Genomic DNA, 21,962 nt, shown 5'->3' with positions numbered 1-21,962 from the left:
CCCCCCCCCCGCCGACCCCTTCCCCCCCCCCCACCCCTTCCCCCCCTCCCCGCCGACCCCTTCCCCCCCTCCCCGCCGACCCCTTCCCCCCGCCCCGGCGCGGCTCCCGGCATTCCGCGCACAGACCTGGCGCCGGCGGCAGAGCCCCGCCGCCCGCGCATCCTCCCCCGGCGCCGGAGCCCCCTGCCCGCCCGAGCCGCGCTCCCGCGCCGGGTCTCCGGTTCCCCGGTCCCCCGTCCCCGGGTCCCGCCGACCCCTGGCCCGCCCGCGCTGCCCACTCCCCCGCAGCGTCGTGCCGCCTCTGGCCCCCGAGTCCGAGCCATTTCATACAGAAAAGTAAAAACTGTAAAGGTCTCATAATACCAAGGTGCTGGTAAGCAACAGAAATTCTCATACCTTGTGGGTAGGAATGCATATATTTTCCTCATAAAAGTCTTATGAATCTTTTATGAGATTTATTTCTATATATTTTTCTTATAAATGATATTTCTAAATTTTATATTATGTGTTGTTCTCTGTGAGAATGAAATTGATTTTTTGGTAATTGTTGTACTTATGTTTAGCAACTTACCTGCACTGCTATAATACAACTAATGACTTGTCTATAAATTCTTAGGATTTTCTTTATAGATAATTGTATCCCTAGTAGGTAATCCTAAGTTTGTTAGCTTTCTAATGCTTAGTCTTTTAAAAATTTTTATTTATCTTATTTTGCTGCTGGAACCTGTAGCACAATTTTGCTAGAAATAGAGATAGCAGGCATCTTTATGTTGTTGTTATTTGTTGAAATTTTTAATCTGTCCTTTATCTGATTAAAAAAAAACCAATTGTTGAGTGCTTTCCTGCATCATTTGAGATAAATACGTTTTGTTTTTCCCTAGAATTTTCAAATATCATGAATTACATGTTATTCTTTTTGTTGTAGTTTTCAATGCTGGGGATTGAAGGGCCTTGTACACGCTAGGCAATTGCTCTACCACTGAACTACATTCCCAGCACTTATGCTGATTTTTAAATATAATATATTTGCATACTGAGAATGAACTCAACTTTGACATGTTTTTATACATTATTAAATTTTCTTTAGAAAGGATATACATTTATGCTTCTCACTGGGTTCATAATTGAGATTGGCTTATGTTCTTCCTTTCTCATGCTGTCCCTGTCATATTTTATATGCATTTTTAGATTTAATTATAATATACAGTGTGCAAGTCATTACAGCTTCACAAAATTATCACATTTGTGTAACAAGAAAGAAGCAGAACTTTTCTAGGACACCAAGGGCCCTTCATGTTCTCTTCTAATCAGCACTGTTCCCCTGACAGTAACCAAAATCCTAATTTCTAACACTTTAGTTTTACCTTTTACTTTAATGTTATAAAAATGAAATCCTATATTTGAGGCCATTTTAAAAAATAAATGTTCCTTGTTTGAGGCCATTTTAAAGAATAAATGTTCCTTGAAAAGAATGTGTTTGTTAGATTCAGGATTCCTTATAGGTTCGTTGGATCAAATTTTTTTTATTACGTTGTTCTTACTAATGTCTAAAAATTATTTTTATCAATTATTATTTTATTAAATCTACTGTTTCATTTGCATATTATTACTTTCTTCTTGTAATTTTATATACAGATTTAGAATCACCATAGTTATTAACCCACAGCTAATTTTGAACTTCTTGTCCTAGGTTCATGCTTTGAATATCCTCAGAGCCTTGTTTAGAGATACACCTCTAGGAGAAAATATCATTCCGTATGTTGCCGATGGAGCTAAGGCTGCAATTCTGGGTTTTACCTCACCAGTCTGGGCAGTGAGTGCTTTTGCCATTTACTTTCATTGATTTAATTGTACCTCTGATTAAGTTTTAATAAACCTTTCACTGGATGATAAAAAAATATATATTGCATTTTATCAAGGAATTTCTCTAGGGAATAAATTCTTGGATCAGACTATATTTTGATTCTTGATGTTTTATGGCTTCATTTTATCTCTTTTGTTGGTTTATTAGACTTAAGTCTTTTATTTTAGTGCAGTAAGCTATAACTTTAACTTATCACAGTCTACCCTTGAGTGATGTTTTGCTGTGCCACTTAAAGTATAAGAACTTAATATTTTGCTTCCCTTTTCTTCTTCCTATCTTGATGCTGCTATTGTTATACATTTTACTTTTTTTGTGTTGTAAGCCTGCCCTAGGTTGTTATTACTTTTGTTTAAAGTCAGTTATCTTTTTTTTTAAATTTGCCATTTTAACCATTTAACTTGGCATAAGTGTATACAATATTCATCACATTACACATTTTCAGAACCTTTTTGTCATCCCCAACAAAAGCTCTATACTCATTAAGTTTTGACTTCCTGTATTTTCTTATCCCCGGTAACCTCTGTAATACCTTTGGATTCTATGAATTTACCTGACCTAATATCTCTTATAAGTGGAATCATAACAATATTTATTAATTTATATTTGGCTTATTTCATTTAATATAATGTCTTTAAGTTTCAACCAAGTTGTAACATGTCAGAATTTTATTCCTTTTTAAGTTTGCATAACATTTCATTGTATGTGTGTACTTTATTTTCTTTATCCACTCATCTGTTGATAGATTGTTTCCACATTTTACTTATTATGGTAATTCAGCAGTGAGCATTAGCATACAAGTTATCTGAGTCCCTGTTTTCAGTTAATTTGGGTGTATTATAGGGTAATTCTATGTTTTAACTTTTTGAGGAACCATCAAACTCTTCCATAGAGACAGTATCATTTTACGTTCATATCAGCAATGCACAAGAGTTCCAATTTGTTTAAGTCTTCACTTAGGATTTTCATTTTTTAAAATGATAGTTCTTCCTGATGGGTGTGAAGTGGTATCCCTTTATGATTTTGCTTTGCATTTCCCTACTGATTAGTAATATTGATCTAGAAACAGACCAACTCTTTCTTAGTATCTTAATGTATCTCTTTTTGGATGTTGTAGATTCTGTATATAATATGTTGAGTGAGTGGTACCAATATATTCTATCAAAAGTTGAAAAATCAAGCACAAAACATTAAATAGAAGTCTAAATATTGAATCACTTTTTTTTCAATATAACACTGTCCAGAAACCATTTGACTTAGAACTCTGTAAAGACTGTGAGCAGTACCTAGTGTACTTCTTAGATTTAAGAAAGGAAACTTTCATATGTCTTTTTTCATGATTCCTTGGAGAAACCCTTATTTTTTTTTCTCCTATGTCATTGTGTCTTCTAGAGTAAAGGACAATAACCTATGATTCATAGGCGCTTGACATGTGGCTTTACAAAAATGCTTGGCAAAGGGGAGGGGAGGAGCAAAGAACCTAGGTCTTAAACCCACAGAGTGGTGGGGTGTGGTGGCCCATGCCTGTGATCCCAGCAGCTTCGGAGATCTGAGGCAGGAGGATTATGAGTTCAAAGCCAGCCTCAGCAACAGTGAGGCATAAGCATCTCAGTGAGACCCTGTCTCTAAATAAAATGCAAAGTAGGGCTGGGGATGTGGCTCAAGTGGTTAAGTCCCCCTGAGTTCAATCCTTTGTAACTCCCCACCCACAACTCCCACAAACAAAACAAAATCCACAGAGTGGAGTATTTACTAGACAGGCAGGCGTTCCAATTAGTAGGCTGCACAAACCATTCCGTACCAATATGATAAGCCTCTAATTGAGATTCAGTCTGTTGCAGTGGCTGCCAAAGGCACAGACTCCCAGTGTGAGGAACACTCCTCAAGGTTGCCAACATTTGCCTAGACAATTGGGCATCTTCTTGTAAGAGATGCAGACTTTTGGAATTCTGTCTAGGAGCATTGCATAACTGCCCTTGAAGGCACAGCTTTTACCTTTTACATTTATAGGAAGTAGAACAATACCCGTATACCATCAATGTAATCAGAGATGTAGGAATGTGGCTTGATCATCAGGAAAATTAGAGATGGTAAAACTGATTGCCAACAATATTAATATTGTTTTCTTCAAGTCTAATCCAGATAATACAAGAAATATTTTCTGTGAAAGGGCTTTAGCAGTGTGAAATGTGGTGATTTTCCCAACTTTTTGCCAAAGCCAAAAGTGTCAGAAACAAATGATTCCTTTGTGGAAGTCCATTTGTGAGACCCAAAACAGTAATGCATATGCCTGAAAAATTTTTTAAAATAAAGGAAAACATAAGAGAAACCTTTAAAATGAGTTACCTGTTAAGCCACCACAGAGTTATCATGATTCTGATGCATATTTTTTATCCTGTGAGTTTTATGCATGAATACTATCAATATCCATATATATATCCACAAAAGCTTGTAATAATATAAATGCTTATGATAATTTTATTAACTGGAATCTTCCTTTTGAACACTGGTTGTATAGGAATATTTTGTTTCTATTTGCTGTTCTTGCTTTGTCAGACAAAGTAACATCATACCTGTGACAATCTATACTGTTGCCATAAATTTTTTTAACTTTATAACAACAGTTTCACAGACTCCAGGCATAGCATTGGCTGTGTTCAGTTCTGGTGATGATCTTCTTGCTTGTAGAGTCCTGAGCAAGCATGGGACTTCATGTGGGGTGGGAGGGAGCTCATGTTGCCATATGCTGATTGCTGTATTTCCTTTCTTATGAAAACCTAATGAAATTATATGTCAACATAATCACCGGCTATGAAGAAACCTTCATTTTACAGTAACAGTTTACTATAGCATTATTTGTTGAAGTCATTTTAAAGGGTGTTTTTCCCCTAGTGCTTGTGAAATATGGTTTGATTTACAGAAATTTGATTTGTGTGCATCCTCTCAGGAATATATTGTGCCTAAAGCTGGCGACATCTGTACTTTTGACTTAATTGTTTTTCCTGATAAGTTGGAGAGGCAAAAACCCAGGTAAAGTGAATTATTTGCAGTAAAGGGCCATTTTTCAGAGAGCATTCATGTATAGATTTAATGTGTTTTTACAGATTACTGACTATTTGTATTGAGACCTTACAGGTCTTTCAATCTTTGCTACTTGGTTGGAATTTTTTAAATACAGAGAAAATGTACTATTGTAAACATTGTAGGCATTAGGCATACCTACAGTGTAGTAGATGACATATTAAGCACTGGAAATACTAATATAAATAATGTACCTGGCATCATTTATATTACATTGATTAATTTCAGTAAACTTTATTATACTTCATATTTTATATATAAATAAAATAAGGCTAAGAGACGTGAAATACCTTTGTCTAAGAATGTGCAACTATTATCTGTCTGACTTCAGAATCTGAAGTGTGGTAAAGCAGTTTTGTGTGTGATAGGATTGCAGAAAAGGTCATTTTAGCTGATTTGTAGGGCTTGGGCCCTGTGTCCTCAGAAAGCAACTGGAGGTAAGGTTTTATTGAGTGGTACAAACCCAGAGCAGCAAGAATGAAAGAAAACAATAAATAAGGCAAGAAAGGAGGAAAGATGCTACCAAGTAGGCCCTAACCTTGCAAGAAAACTGAGCTGGTTGTCTTGTCACATGGTACATCTTCTATGTGAAACTACCACCTCTTAGAAGAGTCCCATTGCTTGTTTCTTGTTGGTCAGAGTTTACCCCTTGGGGCATTAACCCAACTTGGACAAGTGTTGGCATAAATACTTGAAATGCAACTGTGATTCCTTCTGCTATTGAAAAGCCTATTGAAAAATCCTTCACAAGGGGGTTTTATAGCAGGGAATGATGGGTTTTTTATTAATCTAGATAAATGGGGACTTGATTCTAAGGTGGCAAGAAGGAAGGAGGAAGACCAATCAGGAAGCTATTATAATAGTTCTGCCAAAAGGTGATGATGGCCTAGAATAGAGAAATGTTAGTAAAGATGGTAAGAAATGATTATGTTTGATGTACGTTTTGTAGATGAAGTTAGTTTAGTCAAAATTTAAGTTACATAAAATGACTTATAGATACATATGCATAGATCCTTAGAGTTTTCTGGGCAGTTGTTCTTTTAAAATAGCATCTGATTCTCTTTATTATGTTTAGTGACTGTTGGACACCTGATTGCCTTTCCCTAGGCAACTCTCAGCCTTTCCAATAGAGCTTGCCTAGCAACCCAACTAGGGTCCTCCTATGACCCATCCTGAGGTTATATTTTCATCTAGAACAGTTTTATCTTGCTTCTCTCAAGTCAGTTCTGATTCACAGCATGCAGGGGATATCAGAGGAATATACAAAAAAGACACTTTCAGATCTTCCTGGCAGCACTGCCACGGTTACTTTGTGTCTTGTTGGCACCAATGACTCTGCCCTCTGGCAGTTGTGAAGTTGCTATGAAGGTTCCAGGCTTAGGGCTGTGTAGTCTTGAAATCCAGCTGTGCTCCACTCATCATGCTATGTGCCTTGGAATGGAGCTTCATTTACTCAGAGGAAGAGGTACATTTTTTCTAATTCACTTATAGATGCTGTATGGATTAGTGGAAACCCTTTCTTTACTTTTGACCTCTCATGGGAGAAGTATCTTACAGCTTTGGAAGACAGTTACCAAGAACTCAAGTATTGCTGGTCTTCTCCTTAGAAGCCCAGAAAATATGGCATGGTTTTTCTGGATTATAGGTGTAGGATTTCTTCAAAGTCACATGGCTTAGAACTCAAATCTCATTTAATTTTTTTCAAAAAATGTCTCTTTCTGCTCTAAACCTGTATCACATACCCTGGACAGAATATTAAAATGTTGTATCTTGACCCTATCCTTGACTGCCTACTAGGGGTGTATGGTGTGTCAGTGATCATGCTACATAGCAATTGCACAGGGTGGGCTCCCCTTTCATATTTTTTGAATATTTGTTAAGGGAGTTTATATGTTATGTAATTAAAAAATGAGTGTACATATGTGCTTGTACACACGCATACAACCTGGTGTAACCTAATTTTCTAATAAATTAGAGCTAATAAATTCTTCTCTTATACAAGTCTATATATAGAAGCTTTCTTATGCCAAGAAAGAAAGAAAAAAATTATCTATTCAATGAATAGAAGAGAAATACTTTGGTAACAGTTGTCACTTTGCAGCTGACTACCAAGTCCCTGCCAACCATATGTTGGAGACTCAGTGAAGAAAGAGGTAGAGAGCAGGAAGTATTCTGGTTTTCCCTGATAAAAAGAATTGTTTATAGGTAGAATTACTTGACAGTTGTTCTAATCTCTGCATTTTCAACTTTACCACTAATTCTGTTTTTAATCTTTTTTTAACTTGCCTACTCCTTCATTCATTTTTCCCCAAAGGAATTTGCTTTTATTGTATTACTGTTGCTATAGTTTGGATCTAAGAATTTCCCCAGAGGCCCATGTGTGAAAGGCTTGATCACCATCCTGTGGTACTATTGGGAAGTAATAGAACCTTTGGGAGGTGGGGCCTAGTGGGAGGAAGTTAGGTCATGGAGGCGTGCTCTCGAAAATCCTGTTGGGACCTACATCCCTCCTCTCTTTTCTTTTGCTTTCTGACTCCCATAAGGTAAACAGTTGTTCTCTACTACATGCTCCCTGCCATGATGGTTTGCCTTGCCACAGTCTCAAAAATAATGGGACCAACTGACCCTTTATAATAACTATTTAGTGGTCTGTTTTTTAACTTCTACAGTTTTAAAACAGTATACATCTCAGCATAGGAAATCAGCTAATGTAACATGTAATGAATAAAGGGCAAAAATTAAATGATGTTTAAGCAGATGTAGAAAAAGCATTTGACAATAATCTAATTCCATTTCATGATTAAAAACACTCAATGAACTAGGAATGGAATTTTCTCAACCTGATCAAGAACAGCAGTGGAAAACATAGCATATACTTACTGGTGAAAAACTGAAAGCTCTCCCTTAAGATCAGTAAAAGGTCAAGGGTATACACTCTTGCCACTTATGTTCAGCATTACATTAGAACTCCTAACTAGGGCAATCAGGCCAAAATAAGATGTAATAAAGGAATGTGTAACTGTTTTTATTTTCTGATGCCATGATCTTTTATGTAGAAAATCCTAAGGAACACACTCACATAAATTAGAGCTAATAAACAAGTTCAATGAGGTGGCTGAATACAAGATAAAAGTATCAAAATCATTTTTACTTGAGCAATGAATAGTCCAAACATTAATTCAAAAAGAATTTTTAAAAAAGAATAAAAGAAGAGAAGAAAATGTATGGCATATGTACACTGCTGAGGGCCATTGCCAAGTAGAAATGACGATTCAAAATCCTTGCCAGCGTACCCCATGTTAAATGGACTTGCCTTTGAAATCCGCTGTGACCTTGCATGTGTGTTTGAGAAAGGCGACCCTGCTCAAGGTGAATGAGGGTGGATCCAGGTTTGAGGAAGTATCCGGGCTTAAGATAATTTGGGTTTAAGGCATTCCCACTTTAAGACAATAGGGGTTTTAGGGAAGTTGGAGGTTGAAGATTATTGCTGCTGGGATTAGGGTGTTCCTGCTGCGTGTTCCTGTTGAGATTCAAATTGGATTTGGAAAAAGCCTCTGTGGAGTAGGTGATTGGGGGCGGCGGGATTTTGGAGATTGGATCAGAACATGTTAGCTGGAGGCCGGTGTGAGTTCTGGAATAAAGAATTGCTATTTGAATCTACAAAGCTGTGTAGTGGCTCGTGATTCAGTGCCAGCCGAGACACTGGCAGTACACAATAGAGTTCTACTCAGCCATCAAGAAGAATGAAATTATATCATTTGCTGATAAATGGATAGAACTAGAGAACAACATGCTAAGTGAATAAGCCAGACTCAGGGAGACGAGGGTCAAATCTTTTCTCTCCTGTGTGGAAGTGAAGAGAAATAAGGAATAATAAAAGGGAATCTGATGAAAACAGAAGGGAGAATAGTATAATAGAAGAAAGTCATTGAAGGGCAGGGTGGAGTGGAGGAAGACTAAATGGACTAAATTATGCTATGTGCTGTATGCATATATCACAATGAGTCACAGTTTTATGTATAATTATAATGCACCTATTAAAAATTAAATAAATAAAGGTAATAAAATAAATAGAAGAAAGATCAGTAGAGAAAGGGGATTCAGGAAAGGAGGAAGGGAGGGAAAGGGGAAGTCTAGAGAATGAAATGGAGTAAATTACAATATATGCATGTATGTACATGTCACAAAGAATACCACTATTATGTATAACTATAATGCACTAATAAAAATATAAAGAAGAATAAAATACTTTAGAAATAAATTTAACAGAAGATGAGGCTGGGGTTGTGGCTCAGTGGTAGAGTGCTTGCCCAGCATGTGTGAGAAACTGGTTCTATTCTCAGCACCACATATAAACAAATAAATAAAGGCCCATCAATAACTAATAAAAATATTTTTTAAAAGGAAATTAATTTAACAGAAAAAGTGCAACCTTTCACACTGAAAATCTGAAAACATTATTCAGAGAAATGCAAGAGGACCAGATATCCCATGTTCATTATTGGAAGACGTTCTATCATTAAGATGATAATATTCCCCAAATTGATCTACAGATTCAACATAATTTCTGTTAAAATTCCATCTGAATATTTTTTGGCATAAATTAATATTTTGGTCCTAATATATGTTAAAAAAATACAAGGGTCCCATACTAGACAAAACAATCTTGAAAAAAAGTCAAAGGGCTCATAGGCCCCAATTTCAAAAATTACTACTAAGCAGTAGTAAATTTGATTATGGATTTGACATCAGGATAGACATATAAATCATGGAATAGGATTGATTGTCCAGAAATAAATCTCCACAAAAAATTTAAAAAATAGTGCTCAAAGATCAATGGAGAAAGAATAGTTCTTTCAACCAATAGTACTAGTACCATTAGATAGCTATAATGCAAGGGAATGAATTTCATGTTTGAGGAACTAAAAATGGATCAAAAATCTAAATGTAAGAGCTATAAAAATTTTAGAAGAAAACTTGTGTAAGTTTTTCTACCTTGGAGTGGGTTAACAGTGTCTTAGATACAACACCTAAGGTACAAGCAACAGAAAATAACATAGGTAAATTAGACTTGATCAAAATTAAGAATATACAGAAAACTCTTAGAACTCAATAATAATAAAAAGATAACCCAATTAAAAAAATGGACAATTCATTTGAATATATTTCCCCCCAAAAGATATTCAGATGGTCAATAAGTACATAAAAAGATGTTTAGCATCATTAGGGAAATGCAAATCATAGCCACAATGAGATACCATTTTGTACTCACTAAGATTAAAAAGATGGACAATAAAAGTATTGAGGAAGATGTGCAGAATCACAGAATTGGTGAAATTGAAGCCCTAATATATTGCTAATCAGAATATAAAATGGTACCACCATTTTGGCAGTTCCTACAAGCAGAGTTACTGTAATAATTTACCATACTACTTCTGGATGTATACCTAAGAGAAGTGAAAACATGTTGATACAAAAATTTGTGCACAGATGTTTTCAGTAGCATTATCCATAATAGCCAAAAAATGGGAAACAAGCCAAATGTCCCATCAAATGCTGAACAGATTTAAAAAATGTGATATATCTCTATTATGGGATATTACCATAAAAAGGAAGAACATATCAAAAAATGTTAGAATATGGGTGAATCTTGAGGATATTGTGCTGAGTGAAAGAAGGCTTACATAAAAGGCCATCTGTTTCATGATCCTATGTATATGAAATGTCTGGAATAGGCAAATATTTAGAGACAGAAATAGATCAGTGCTTTCCTACTATGGGTGGAGGGAAAATGATGACTAATGTGTGCAGGGTTTCATTTTGGGGCTGTGAAAATATTGTTGATTTAGTGGTGATAGTCTCCCACTTTAGAAATATAGTAAAAACCACTGACTTGTATACTTCAAAATGGTGAATTTTACAGTATGTGTATTGTATCTCAAAGAAGGGAAAGTCATTTTTAAAATATTAAAACCAAGTATTGGGGGCTGGGGATGTGGCTCAAGCGGTAGTGCGCTCGCCTAGCGTGCGTACGACCCGGGTTCGATCCTCAGCAGCACCACATACCAACAAAGATGTTGTGTCCGCCGAGAACTAAGAAAAAATAAATAAATGTTAAAATTCTCTCTCTCTCTGCGCCCCCCATTCTCTCTTTAAAAAAAAAAAATAAATAAAACCAAGTATCATCAATTGATTACTTTTGGAGGTTTGCTCTGCCCTGAATGGAAAATTGGTTAATACATGCAAATAATTCTGTATTGAGTGAACAGGGTAACCAAATAGATGATTAGGGAAAGTTTTTAAAATTTTTTCTGGGAATGTTAAGTAATTAATGCAGAAGTTCTGATAGAGTATCACCGTTTTGCTATATGTATCAGAATAGGTATTGATCATAATTGGCTACTAAATGGAGGAATTTTATAATGGATTTCTTGGTCTGTTTGAGCTGCTATAACAAAATGCCACAGAATGGGTGACTTATAAGCAGCAAAAATTTATTTCTCATAGTTCTGGAGGCTGGGAAATCCAAGATAGATGTGCCAGCAGATTCAGTGTCTCATGAGGGCCTGCTTTTTGGTTCATAGAAGTTGCCTTATCTTGTAAAAGGTTAAAGGGGGCAATGGATCTCTCTCTCTCTCTCTCTCTCTCTCTCTCTCTCTCTCTCTCTCTCTCTCTCTGGTCTCTTTAATATGAGCATTTAATATCCCATTTATAAGTGTAAAGATTTCATAACCTAATCATATCCTAAGTACCCCACCTCCCAAAGCCATCACTTTGAAGGTTAGGATTTCTACATATGTATTTGGGGAAGGAGGCACAAACATTCAGCCTATGCAGGATGGATCAAGCTGATAGTATTGATACCCATTGGTTCATCTTTTTTTTTTTTTTTTAATTTAGAGACAGGGTCTTACTAAGCTGCTCAGGCCTCAGTAAGTTGCTGAGGCTGGCTTTGAACTTGTGGTCCCCCTGCCTCAGCCTTTGAACTTGTGGTCCCCCGGCCTTTCTGGGATTACAGGCGTGTGTCACTGCACCCGGCTCCATTTGTCCATATTAATATTACTAAAATGCATTATCTGTCTCTTGCCCTCAGTCTATTGATTAAAAAAAAGAATTTTATTTCTGGGTTGTGCCTGTTTCACAAAGTGAAAAAAAAACCCTATGGTTTTGTTTAAAGTGTGTATTCTCAACATCTCCAGATGTTTAACTTTAGTGCATCTGGCAGCCTTTGTCAGAGAGTTTGGTTTAGGGCAAAATGGAATTTGTGTTTCTGTTGTGTTTTGTTTATTTTTTTGTTATTACTTGTGGTGCTGGGCAAGCACTCTATCACTGAGCCCTACTTTTAACCTTTCTTTTTGTGTTTTATCATTGTTATGATTTGAGGGAAGTAATGGTGTCCTAAATGTCCTTACCAAGCCTTCTGAGACTGAGTAAGATAATCAAGACCTGTGATAGGCAGAGGTGATACTGATATTGACAGGATGGATCTATTTGTTACAGTTTGGGCATATTAGGCAGGGCATGTAGTAGGGACTCCATTAATGTTTGCTGACTATTGAATGGACCTAAGTAGATCTGTCCAAGATTAGGGTTTCATTGCAATTTTGGTATGAATTTTATTTGGACTCTATGGTCATTTTTCCACCACCCCTTTTCTTTAATTTGTTGCCAACATTTCAAAATAGTGAGATTTCACATAAAAATCATGTTTCTGGCTTCTGTTAAAAAAGCAGAAGATCTGGCAACATTAGGCTTGCATTCCTTCATGGCAGCTAGTCAGCTGAAGCTGAGCAGGGACTAAATTAGACACAGTCCACTGCTGCCTCTGTTGCTCCCTGCTTCTACTGGGCGTTTGAGTTTGTGACCCTTATGCAATGGTTTCAGGAAGTGGTTTTCTAAATCTCAAGTTATTACTTTTTTTAAAAAAATCTTTGTTTATTAATTTATTTTTGTGTGGTGCTGAGGATCAAACCCAGTGCCTCACATGTGCGAGGCAAGGGCTCTACCACTGAGCTATGGCTCCAGCCTGCATTATTACTTTTAATGACTTTTCTGATTATATTGCTACTTAACATACCATATGATCACTTACCTAATTAGAAAATAAGCTCTATGATGGCAGCAATTGTGTGTCTTCTATTTCTAGATATTCTCTGTGGTGCTGATATATTGCCTTGCACACCATAAGGAAGGCAGTACATACTTAAACCTCTCTACTCTGATTTGGCAAGGTGATTGAGGAAGACCAATAATGCTAGAATATTCAAGACATTGTCGTGAAATTCCAAAGTATCTTGATGCATTGGCTTGGAAAACATACTCTGTAGTGTCTTGGAGAAATGATCCAAGTTTATTAACATTATTCTTGCCTCTTGTTTTTATTAATCAGTTCTATCATATAATTTTAGGGTTAATATCCCTTGGCTATATTATTGGCATTGTGAAGTTAATGGCATTTGGAATATTAAGTATTTTCTTGACTATTTATTACATGGATTCTTTGAAATTAAGTCTTACAAGTATTTTCTCACAGGTAGGTAAGTACAGAAAAATAAGTGAAAAGAGTTGAGGTCTAGAATAATCATTGTCAGGAAGGATATGAAAAATAGTTTTTTTTTCTTAAAGTACTGTTTGGTGATTCAATTCAAGGACAAAATGAAATCAATTGATAATATTAGAATAGGAAAAAACTATATTGTGTTTGGAGTTAGGGCTTAATTTAAGAGTTCATTGAGTCAATTACTATTAAGTTTTTTTTAAAAAAGTTGTCTCATTTTGTGAAAACAAACCATGTTTTCTTTAGTCCTACACTAGCCAATGGTATAATGATTGGAATACCTAGTTGACCATTATACATGTTGATTTCATGCCATAAATATTCCTTGACCCATATTGTGTGTTTATTTTTATAATAGGTGAGAAATTCATCCACTCTTCTCTTTAGTTCCTTGATCACAAGAATTTTTGGAGTTAAAAGGGGAAAGGACGAACTTTCCAAAACAAATAGGTAAGTAAGCTTCATCTAATGCTAACTTTTCTTTTTACACAAAATTGTCCTGGCCAAAAATAATTGTCGAAATTTTGCTTACTTTTACAGATTCATCTGTAGCATAAAACTATAAAAATGGTATAATGAATTAACCTGTGCTGCCAAATTCTAAATCCTTGGGCAAAAATATCAACTGATTACAAAGTTGACCTTTCAAATCAACAAATATAAAGCAAGGAAGCCAGGGCTGAAATATAGACTTGTTTCTCACTGCAGTAACTATTCTTTTTTCTTTGTGTCTTCTTCAAGTATTCCTGAAATGTCCTACATTCTTTTTTCCTGATGTGTTATCGAGTATTTACTATCTGTGCAGTATCTTTAATCATATAGGCGAAAGTTTAAAAGATTGTGAAACTCTTATCAGAACACCTTCCAGACTACCTGTGCATTCATTACTCTCCTAAACGAAGGGAGAAAGTTGGAGATGTTGACTGTGTGAAATAAATAATGCATTTACTTTTTGGTCTTTAATTTACTCTGTTTTTTTCAGTAAGGCTTTTTAATGTCTGGAAGGAAATCTATGGAACCATTTTGGTTATTATTATTATTTAATATAATGCACAAGTTCTGTTTGTTCTTAAAGAGAAGCTTTGGATAGTTCTTCAGCATTTGAGGATTTAATAGTAGTGTAGTTGGCTTGCAGCTGTTAACACTAGATGTCACTGTCGCTGCATGTTTAATTACTCCCTTAAACTTTTAGAATCCAATTTGACATACAAGTCATTGTCTTAAGGACCTAAACATGAATTCAAGCCCAGCTTCTCTCTTCCCTAAACAAGTTACTATGCTTTTGCTTCAAATTTAGATTTTAAACTGGTATTTATTAAAATATGTCTTCTTGTGATGAAATTAAGTTTTAAGAACTAAAAGATATGATGAAATAATTTTTTGATATGCTTGTGGTAATTCTAGTGAAACCTGCTGTGGTGGTTCTGAAAATTGCTGCTTATCAGCCTGTAAAATTCACCAAATATTTCAAAGAAAGGTAACTGGCTCTAAGTTTGAATCCCCTGAGTAAATGCAGGAATACTAAGAGATTTTTTTTTCTCCCCTGCGTTGTATTTTTAAAATAAATATTACTACTTTGGTAGCATGATTATAATTTTTACTTTATAGCCTGTTATTTTTTTTAAATATTTTTAGTTGTAGATGGACACAATACCTTTATTTATTTATTTTTAGGTGGTGCTGAGGATTGAACTCAGTGTCTTATGCATGGTAGGCAACTGCTCTACCACCAAGCCATGACACCAGCCCCTTTAGCTCATTCTTAAAGTAATTTTTCCTGTCATTAACTGAAAATTACTAGTATTTGTTTCTTTTTAACTTTGTCTAATTTGTTAATAATTCTACAGTGTGCTTAAGTTTAAAATAGTTGTATCTTTTTATGAGACCATGATGATGTTTAGTAGTATGAATAAAATATGATATTAAGTAACAATTAAAGTTAATGTTAAAATTGCTCTTCTTGAATGTGTATATAAATTTTACTGTGCACCAGAGAAAAATGATCATTAATTTCATTTAGGTTGCAACTGAAAGAGGATAGAAGAATAAAAGGGCGATGAGATCACACAGTTTTACCCTTTTAGCTAAAGTCACACTGATGGAAATTCATTTCTTTTGAATAGAGAAGATTACAAAATTAATAACTTTCCTAGAAGAAGAGAAATGGAATATTTGTATAATTATTTTGACTAATGGTGGAAAGTGAAATGAAGGAATTAGGAAGTTGATATTTTACTTAAGTGTGGTGAACATTTTTTAGTAAGAGCCTGTATTTCAATAATCAGAAGACTGGCATGTGTCATCTCCTATACAGGCTTCTCTTTTCTATTTAACTCTTGAATTATCAGTTTCTTGGCAGGTCTTCTTAGAAGTTCTGCAAAACATTTAGTTTGTTAAATTTGCAATTGTTTGTGATTATTCTACTTTTGTAGTTTATTTAATTTTGTCACTTTTTGTTGAAATATTTATATACCCATTTTCTACATATTAATTCCCCGAAGGATAGGACCGTTTCCATCTATTCTTTGTATATATAAAGGGCACTTTAAGAATGCTACTTACAATGTCTTGTTGGGTGATTACTCAGTCATCAAATAACTAACCTCAGCTGATGACACCTCACAGCCAGTTAAATTTGCTTTCACAACCACAGGTTGTTCTGCATGCAGTCTTGCAAATGTGTGCTCTTGGTCAGAAAGGAACTGAACATAAAAAGAACATCTGCTTTTTTTCCATCTAGTGTGAAAAGAATGTCTACCTTGGAGTAAATAAACTTGGTTTCTAGGCATTTTGCTGCCACTGGAGATGACCTTAGTAGAGTCCCTTATTCACTCCATACTTCAGTTTCTCAATCTATATGACAGGAGTAGTAAGATCTAGATTTTATCTTCATGGGGTTATTAAGAGTCTACAACAAACTATTACAACTTTATTATTATTTTTTTTAAAATTGAAGTCCTAAACAATTAGAGATATGGTTTGCTGTTTCTGTCTGTTGCCTTGCTGTTAGACTGTGCCTTTTGAGGACAGCACCAGGGTCAGAATCCTGTGTATCTGGTACCTTGTATACTGTCTGGTGTGTAGGAAGCATATAGAAATACTTGCTTAGTAGAAAAAGTAAATTTTATTACTGGGGAGGGGGGGATAAAAAGTTTGTTTTCTACTCCTGCCTTTGTTCTCATAAAGCCACAATAACCAACGAGGTTATCCTCTCTGTTCCTTGAGTTTCTTCTTGCTCAAATAAGAGGTTGGGCCAAGCCTGAGGTGTCTTCCCTCTAAAATATGAAGCTGAGACTTTATATAATGTTACTAGAATTGCATGTTTGATAAAGTGCCAATGCCTTAGACAGTACTTGACACATAGTAGGGACCAGAAGTTTTCATTTAATATGTGGAGAAAGGACCAGGGGTCTGCCTCTCTGTATGAGTGTGTGGAATGCACTTAAGATTGAGCTTTTGAGCCCATTGGTCTGATCTAGATGTGTTCTTTGAATTATGAATAGTGAGAAAATACAAGTTTTACAGTCATGTTATTACACTGTAATTTTCTAACACTCCTTTCCTTTCTGTTTGTTGTCATTTAACTGACTTAGTCTGACAGAATGAATAATGGATTCCATGTAAAATCGGAACATGCATAGCCCTGTTTTCTGGGGAAGGTGCTGTGCTTTCTGCTTTTCTATAGTAGCTGCCATCTGTATGTGAATGGACCGTCCTTGATAGCTGCTCATTCTTTATAGGGTAGCAGCTAAACCAATTGCATCTTTAACTCTGGGTCCCTTGTGTGTCTTAACCTTCAACTATGTTAGTTGCAGCTAAGTGGCAAGTGCCAATATATAGTAGTCTGAGAAGCTTTATTTTTGACTTTGTGGAGTGTCTGCTTTGCCAAAACTTCATACAGGTGCTCACTGTGCAGAGTTAAATAGTATTGCTTTTACATTTTCCTTTTGCTTAAACTCAACCTGTGAGCCAATAAGAACTTAATGATGAATAAGTACTTACCTTGAATTCAGTTTAAACATGAGGGCTCCAAAACTTGGGCTTTTGAGCTTACAGTTCAACTGGGGAGAAATAAACTGTTACTTGTGAATCAGATGAAAATAGAAGATATCACTAATCACCTGTGCATTGTGATTTGGGTAATGAATGCCTTGGACATCTGTAAATGGAAAAAATAGAGTGATGTATTTTTGAGGAAATAGTATTTCTTATAAGGCTTTGGGGATGAGTAGATTTAAGGTCATGAAATAGACTGAAAAAGAGAAATGAATAAATAATTTTGTTTACTGTGTTAAGTGCAATTTCTATTCTGTATTATTAAGGAGCTCATATTCAAATTAAGAGCTTAGTACAGTTTACTATAATTTAAGAAGAAAATGGGTTTGTAAAAGCATCACTAGATCCAGATAAAATAATTTCCAATGACTGTATTGAGAGATGTTAGATTTATTTTATTTTCTTGGACATAAATGACAGAATTATTAGAATTATTTTTCTTAGTGGCATAGGTCTAGAGGAACCCTTCAAGGGGCATCTAACTCAGCCCAACTTCTTGCTTATCGGCAGATTTTGAAGCCATTTCCAGACTGACTGGCTTCTTTCCTGTTCTTCGTGTTTTCTAGGAAAAGAGATTCCACAAGTTTCTGTGGTTACCCACTCCATTGTTTAGGAAAGAATTGGTTTTTCAAAACTAAAATTGAGAGCTTTAGGGCAATTGAGTTTTTTATATTTTAGAGAATGTAATTATTAGAATTCAGAATAGCTTATTTGCTTTGAACCACATAGAAGCTTGTAGTAAACACTTACCTATTTGGCCAAACTGAAAATTGGAACTTTCTTTCACTGGGTCTGGGATAATATTAACATCCTCAGACCCAAAGAATTTCTCATTTTCCCCATTGAATAACGTTCATTATGTTTTCAATCTGCTGGGTACTAGCATGCAGAGATGAATCAGAAATATTCTGTGCCTAAGGGGAACTGACAGCCCAGTGAAAAATATGGCAGCTATCTGTTGCATTGGATTCTGTTCAACTTACCTTGAGGGAAGGGAGAAGATTTGTAAGGCAGATGGCATGTCTTTTAGTGTCTTTTGCCTATTCCATGGTTGGCTTGTGCCAGGCCATTTTTATGTGTCTAATTTAACTTTCACGAGATCCCTGCAAGGTGAACAATATCATCATCACCTTACAGTGGCGTAAAACCACAGGGAGTGAATTTTAGTTATTTGCCTGTTGTCGTATAGCCAGAAAGTGGCAGGACTGGAACACAAATTATTTTCATGTACAGGGCACTTATTTATCAATACATAGAGCCTGTCATGAGTAGTATATTACTTTTTTGGTGTATGTCTTTAGATTTTACATTGCCCTAACTGTGGGAGACAGCCACTTCATTCGTTCATTCAAAGTCTGAATGTGGACCAATAATCACACATTTTTAATATGGTATGTTGATTTCAGTGGGGGTGGGGCGCAGGGGAGAAGTTTGCTTGAGTTGACTCTAAGACCCTTTCTGTGGGTGTTGGAAGACAATATGAATTATGTAGTTTTTTTCGTTCGTGGATTTTATGTTTTTGGTGGGGAAGTTATTAGAGCAGTTTATTGCAAGTAAGACAAAGGCAAGAGAAAATACAGTATACCCTATAGAGGGGCAGGCAGGTAGGCTATGGATGAGAATGCCCATAAGTATTCTTTTTTTGAGTGAGCCTCACTGTTTTCATGTATATAAGAGATGAGGCAAGAGTAGGCCTTAAAGTTTCTAACATTATGCTGTTAAACCAGAAAGGTAAAAATCATACATTTCTGGTTGGCAAGTAGGGAATGAATTAAATTAGCCCAGGAGGTTATCAGTTTTACTAATAAGAAATTTACCTTTTTCATAGTTAACTCTGTAAAACTCAATTGTTTGGTGCTATCGAGAGGGGATTTGGGGTTTACAAAAATTCTTGGCTGTGGTTCAATTTCTTTTAGACTTAATGTTTTACAGAATCTTTGGTTACATTTTTCACATCTTTAATTAAAATGACATAAATGCTAACAATTATTATTTGTCTTTATTTTCTAAAGGACCTAAAAAGTCACCCAATCCCATTTTCATTTAACAGATAAGAAAATTAAGGTGCAGAAAATTAAGTGATTTGCTCAAGATCACAAAGCTAGCATTAATATAATTTAATGGTTATTTTTAGCTTATAGCATGACTAGAACATTTGAAAAAAATATTTAGAAATGAAGTTTCTATTAGCAACAATAATATTCATTTGAATTTAAATGATTCTAATGTGGAATATGAGGTTCATTCTCCCAAAGAGGCACTTTACTTGTCAGAGGATTTTAAATAATAATGATTTAAAGTTAAGAGCCCCATGATTTGATACAGTCTGGAGGTGTCATTCATGCATTTACCACAAATCTTTGTAGAACATTCAATCTGTTGCTTTAGCCAGGGTAGATAAATGAGTATTTTTGGAGACTGAGAAGTACAGTACAAGTCTTGTATAACCTTGTTGAGATGGTCTAGTCAGAATTAAGTCTGTACTGACATTTTTGTTTACTGGAGAGTTTCATGTTTCAACGTTTTGTTCATTCATAGGTTCATGGATTATAGGTAGGGAGACCACAAATGAAATTTGTAACCAAAAAGAAGTTCTTGAAAAGAAATATGTTCATGAACTTAAAGTGGGAATTACTCATTGTATGCTTAAATATTGACTCTTGCATGGACCAAGTAATCTTTGTTCCTTAGGACTGCTTCAGGCCATTGCCCTCTCTAATAACTGAGGCATTGTTGCTCTCGTTTGAGCTTGTTCTATGGAATCTTGGCAATGCATGCATCCTCTTTCTGCATGTAAAAGCATGAGTAAATATTTTTTCTTAGCTTTGATATTTTTGTAGCTTACATTTTATATGAGCCAGACTAATATAATGTAATACCAGGATTACATAATTTAAGACGTCAGGGTTGCTTCCAGGGCTATGAGATAAAGTATTCATTTATCAGGAAGTTTACAAGCTGTATTTGTTGCTCATTCACTACCTGTAGAGAAACACCACAGAGCTGTTTTCCAAATGAGAAAATGGAGTCAAAGAACTTAAGGCCAGAGGGAATGGTTTCCTTAGAACTTAAGATAACATTTATAATTTGTTCAGAATTCAGTCCTAGTAACTATTGATTTTAGTAACATATAGTTTTGAAATTCCAGAAATTTCCAACTATTGTTGTTACACACAAAACTATTTTTGATAAAAATATGATCAATAAAATTTTTTATGTGTGTCTAATTTAACCTTCACGAGATCCTTGCAAGGTGAGTAATATCATCATCACCTCACAATGGAGTAAAACGACAGGGAGTGAATTTTAGTTATTTGCCTGCTGTCATATAGCTGGAAAGTGGCAGGACTGGAACACAAATTATTTTCATGTACAAAGCATTTATTCACCAGTACACAGAGCCTGTCATGAGCAGTATATTACTTTTTTGGTGTTTGTCTTTACCGTTATTAGAAGAAGATACTTTCCATTTTCCTAAAGTCATGACATGGGGAAAGTAGCACCGCCAGTCTGGATGATGAACTGGTCAGCAGGCTGAGGACCTAATCTGTCAGACTGTGGTATGTGTACTTATGTGTTTGCTTGTAAGTGGGGAAGGAGGGGAGGCAAGTAGTGAAGGGGGAATAGAGTAGTAAACACCTTTGAAATATAATAGTCTTTAGGATTCACTAGAAGTACTGAGTTCTGTACCTTGGGCTAGATGTCCTAGTAAAAAATTAAGTAGCTATAGGTGGACACAATATCTTTATTTTATATTTGTGTGGTTAAAAAAATTAAGTAGCATACTCTTGTCATTGTCATTTTTCATCCCTCAAATAATAGCTCCATTTTTTAATATTTAAATGTAAGTTTGAAATAGTTCAGACTTAATAGTATTTAGAATGCTTTTGGATACAACTAATAAAAAACCCAAATCAGAATTTAAACAGGGAAAAGTTATTACATATGTAACCAGGATGTTTTAAGGGGGATTCATTTTTTTCAGGTTGAAGCATGTGTTTTCTCTGTGTTTCTACTGTGCCATCCTAGACGTGAAGGCATGGACCCAGGGGGCTTTCTGGATGGTTACAAGATGGCTGCTATTATGTAGATGTTGGAGCCATCCTCCAGATGTTAGAGTTGAAACACAATATTTAGAAGCCTTGTGTTTCTTATTTCTTTTTGAAAACAATGACACTTCCTCCTGTGTGTGTTTCTATGTCCCCACCTCCACATCCTACAGATTTTTATTCACATATTATTGACCAAAGTTAATTTTTAACATGTCCCAACTTAACCCGGGTGGGGGAAATAGATCTGCCATAATTAGCTTAGACAAATCAGGATTCTTCAGTTGGGCCTGGAATATATGTTAGCTCTTCCTGAAGCACATGACTAGTCTGAGAATGGTAAATTCTAAAAGTCAAG

At 35.5% G+C, this 21,962-nt stretch overlaps 1 pseudogene across 1 annotated transcript in view; it reads left to right on the top strand.

Annotated features, from left to right (window-relative positions):
- Window positions 1–232: 232 nt before the first annotated feature.
- LOC144374831 (transport and Golgi organization protein 1 homolog) overlaps window positions 233–21,962 on the top strand; it is a 167,514-nt pseudogene continuing 145,784 nt past the window's right edge. Inside the window, exons 1-3 of the transcript XR_013434099.1 lie at window positions 233–373; window positions 1,691–1,813; window positions 13,858–13,949. The product of XR_013434099.1 is annotated as a transport and Golgi organization protein 1 homolog (transcript). The remainder of the gene's footprint in view (window positions 374–1,690; window positions 1,814–13,857; window positions 13,950–21,962) is intronic.

Source organism: Ictidomys tridecemlineatus, unplaced genomic scaffold, assembly GCF_052094955.1.
Source record: "Ictidomys tridecemlineatus isolate mIctTri1 unplaced genomic scaffold, mIctTri1.hap1 Scaffold_90, whole genome shotgun sequence".
Classification (NCBI taxonomy): domain Eukaryota; kingdom Metazoa; phylum Chordata; class Mammalia; order Rodentia; family Sciuridae; genus Ictidomys; species Ictidomys tridecemlineatus.
Note: the sequence above shows the minus strand (reverse complement) of the source record. Positions and strands in the feature narration are given on the sequence as shown.